The following is a 4,272-nucleotide window of genomic DNA, read 5'->3' as shown; positions in this document are numbered from 1 at the left end:
AAGTAGATTTATTTGGATTGTATAAACCATCTATGTGAGTGTTTGTAATCCCTTGGAACGATAGTCGACTCTCTTGAGAGGTATCTCTCGTTCAGCCGGCAACCTGAGGGGATGTCGGCTGGGAGAGTGACCTGTTTACATTAATATCGTGGTATGGACTCATTATATTGGAATAAAATAAATTTTATTCCGTAGTAGTATCAACATGGAGTTGCAGTACAATTATAGCCATAATTCTGCTATTTAATTTCAGTGTGGTGTTTTTTGGGTTTTTTTGTTTGTTTTTTGAAGCTATATATATATATATATATATATATCAGTACAATGAGGAACATTGCCTTGGCTTGGGATGATATACCCCTCATTGTACTGATCGTTAAACAGTTCCTTTTTAGCTCCAAGAAAAAATAATATCAAGTGAAGCGGAGCTCATATCTGTGAACAAAGATGCAGTCATTATTCACTGTGAATTTTTTTTTTTTTTCTTTCTTTGAATGATGCATCTCGAGTCGAGAAGAGTCTCTTCAGGCTTTGAGAGAGATGACGTGTTTTAGGCTCCCCTGGAGAGGGGGGAGAGCGCGTGTTTCTTGATCCAGTGCCAGAAAACCAGATCTCACCGTTTTACCTTTTTGTATAACGCAATGCTGAAGTCAGTCTAGACTTGAGATGCAGACAAAGAAACCAGGAGTTTAATAACTAATTGGCTGTGTAAGAATAAAGCGTGTTACATTAAGGTTAGTTACGAGGCTGCTTAATTAAAAAGGATATTGTCTGCAAAAGTTACTGAAATGTGTATTGTACTCCTGTCAATGTGATCTTTCCCGATTTTAATCTAATATCTAGAGGCACTTTTTATTTTTTTGTCTTCTACACTCCTCAGATTCACTGTTAAATGAGATGTCATAGACTTATAAACTTCAGGGCCAAGAAGATACTGCCCAATCATTTAGTCTGACCTCCTCTACATATGACAGGCCAGTTTGTCCCTGTATGAAGACCAGTAACTCGAGTTAGCTGAAGGCAAATCTCCCAGAAAGGTGTTCAATCATGTATTGAATTTCTTGAGTAATCCACCACTTCCCCTGGAAGCTAGAAATGCTAAAAATGCCTTCCCTGTTTCTAACGTGAATCTGTCTCTGGCTTATGCCACCAACTAATTAATTAGAAATTTCCTTGTGGGTGTCCCAGAAAGAAATTGAATTTGCTCCTTTTGCAGGTTAAGCTCAGGGAAAACATGGAGGACTTGTGCACGTGTGTTACACATGTGTGTGCACGTGATTTTTTTTAATATGCTCATCCCTTACAAGGCATACATTGTGTGCCTAACCAGCTATCCCCGGAGGCAAACCTGGTCTTCAAGCATGAACAATATTATTGCCTGCCGGTTTGTTTTTAAATGTACAGTATATAAATATCTCTCGCTATTTATACATCAGTGGCTCTGATATATTCAGACATGAATCGTGAGTTGGTAGGGAACCAAAAGTGGCTTGCCTTTGACACCTGCTCCATGTAAATAGCACACGCACATCTTTGCTCCCTGCCTCTGCTTTCAGTGATCGTTCTGAAGCTTGGAAAGTTGTTCAGGGTGTTAGAAAGCTGTAACTGAGGGTGCCGGTGCAAAGCTAATTCAAGCCCCTGTGTGTCTGCATTGGCATTGGCAAAATGAAGGCACAGATTAGGACTCTTCTTATGGCACAGGGCTGGTGAGGAGAGGCTGAGGGAAATGGGCTGATTTAGCCTGCAGAAGGGAAGACCGAGCAGCCGTCACCTCCCTGCAGGGGGGCTGCAAAGAGGCTGGAGCTGGGCTGGTCTCAGTGGGGGCAGATGGCAGGACAAGGAGCAACGGCCTCAGGCTGCAGCAAGGGAAGTGGAGGTTGGATATTAGGAAAAACGTTCTCACGAGGAGGGTGGTGAAGCGCTGGAACGGGTTACCCGGAGATGTGGTGCAGTCTCCATCCTTGGAGGTGTTTAAGACCTGGCCAGACAAGGCCTTGGCTGGGGTGATGTCGTTGGGGCTGGTCCTGCTTGGAGCAGGGGTTGGAGTAGGTGCGACTCCTCAGGCCCCTTCCCACCCTCGTTGTGCATGATGCTGTGGCTAGGGCCACAAGGCTGCGAGTGGGAAGATTCACAGCTGTTTCCCAGATGTTTGGAGAGCCCCAATGGAGATGACATCGGACAGGCTGCCTGGCAGGAGAGTAGATGTGTGGAAATTCAGGAGCCCCAGGTGCTAGGAGGATGGGGGACACAGATGGGCATGGCCCATGGTTTGATCTTCGGTGAGCCGCTTGGGTTTCGCTCTTGCTGGTGTTAACGTGGCTTGGCCCGCCTGTGGGCTTTCCTGCATCGCTTCTCTAAATTGAGTCTTTCTTCTTTCGGTGCCATGTCAGCTCCTCTTTCTCGCCTCCCTATTCAATCAGCAGATGTATTCAACAGAGCCTGAAAGGTTATCTTAGTGGAAGCTGACTTTTAACAATAAGGCTTTTAATTCAGTGCTCGCATTTTCCCTCTGACAGTAGCAGATTAGGCATAATTTAAAAGCAAATATCTAGTGGAAAGCCCTGTTCTCCTCCCTCCAACCTGCCAGCCACTAAGGCTACCTATAGACCTGCGTTGTCCACTGTTTGGGGTGATTTGAGAGCTCTTCCTTGAAGAGAAGTCAGACGGGGTGCACACATTCTGGTTGTTGATAGCATCTTTCCTAAGGGTAGATGGATGTCCTCCTGCCGAAACACTAGCTCCAAACCTGCCATTCAAAATTTGCCTAGAAACCACCTATTTGCAGTAAATATATGGTTGCAATTGGGCTGTTGAGGAGATAGAAGAAAGCTAAGCTGCTGGAGTATTTGTTAAATGTCCATCATGAATCCAATCTTTAGATGTGGACGCCTTCATCGGCCAAAAAAAGATCTCTTCCGAATGCTTGGAAGTTGAACGTAGACGGTGATGCGTTGAAGGGGCTGATCTCGCTAGGCGTTGGTCTTTGAAAATTCATGCCTGAACGATGGATTAATGGGCACTGTTTCATTTCGTGTGACTAAATTTGTCTATGGGTGGCAGTAGGCGGATGGTAGGGACTTATTAGTAAGTTTAAGCACTGGTTGTCTTGAGACAGCAGCATGCAAAACCCGTGTTTTGTAGCTCAGAGTTGACTCGCTGTGGTCCACGCTGACCAAAGATGATGCTGTTCTTAACCGGGGACCCGTTTCCCAGGAGGCTGGACTGGGATCTTCTCGCCCCGCTGCAGGAAACGAGCCCTCCTCTGTGCACTCGGGCCTCCCCGCACACGTGTCCTCCTAGACCGCGGGGACAATGGCTTTAGGCAGGGTGTCCTCGAAACAAACCCTGCTCTGTTTCACTGGGGCAAATCCAGAGCAACTCCCCTGCAAAGCCCCGAAGGGAGCCGACTGACACTCGCTGAAGTGAGCTGGGAATCGAACCCTCCACAGCAGCCGACATCGAGGGGCTCAGTTGTCTCCGGCAGCTGAGCTCTGCCTGTTGGGAGGCTTGAGGGGCCGGGCAGGGAGAGGAGTGGGGAAAGCTATGGGGGAATCGGGTCTGGCTGCTTAATTTACGCTCTGACCACAGATCCATGTGAGCAGCCCTGGGACTCCTTCAGCTTACCCCACCGGTCATCTGGCTCTATTTTGGTTAAGCCACGGTCTCCGAGCTCAGCGATTCACTGCTGCCTGCATCGCCTATGGAATTTCACTTGAGGTCTGATTTGAGTGAGTGAAAGTCTCAGTGGAAAGAGTAACTGGCTGGTAATGAGCACATTTCAATCAAGATCCAATCAATTTGTGTATCCTGCCTTCTGCTCTCTCTTGATGGATGGGGACGTTGGAGAAAACAGTCTCTCTGCTGTCAAACCCGCCTGAAACGATTCCTTTGTGCTGCCATCGATGGAAAACTCTGCTCAGGTTTCAGATGTCTGCTGCTGTCTTGATGGGGCAGGCTCACGTGCCTGATGCCCTCCTTTTTTCCCCCTTGCTTGAAAAGGGGAAAGCAGCCTTGGGGATGGCATGCGAGGTCTGGTCCCAGGCTGGGAATGGGCAGCGTTCAAGAGCGACGAGGCACTGGCAGGACTCAGCAGAGCTGGTTGAATTTAGCGCTGATATCGACCTCTTGTGATTCGGGGCTTAGAGCAGTCTCTGCTTCCCTGCAGCTTGGAGGAGGTCTTCCCACTGCAGGGTCTCGCACCTTCGCTGGAAATGGCTGCTGCTGGAGATGGGACAAACCTCAGCTCCGGCGGCTTGTGTGGCCGCATCTACG

The sequence above is a fragment of the Crocodylus porosus genome, unplaced genomic scaffold (genome assembly GCF_001723895.1).
Source record: "Crocodylus porosus isolate Cpor-Errol unplaced genomic scaffold, CroPor_comp1, whole genome shotgun sequence".
NCBI classification, from domain to species: Eukaryota; Metazoa; Chordata; order Crocodylia; family Crocodylidae; genus Crocodylus; species Crocodylus porosus.
The sequence above is the reverse complement of the archived record's forward strand: the minus strand, read 5'-3'. Positions refer to the sequence as shown.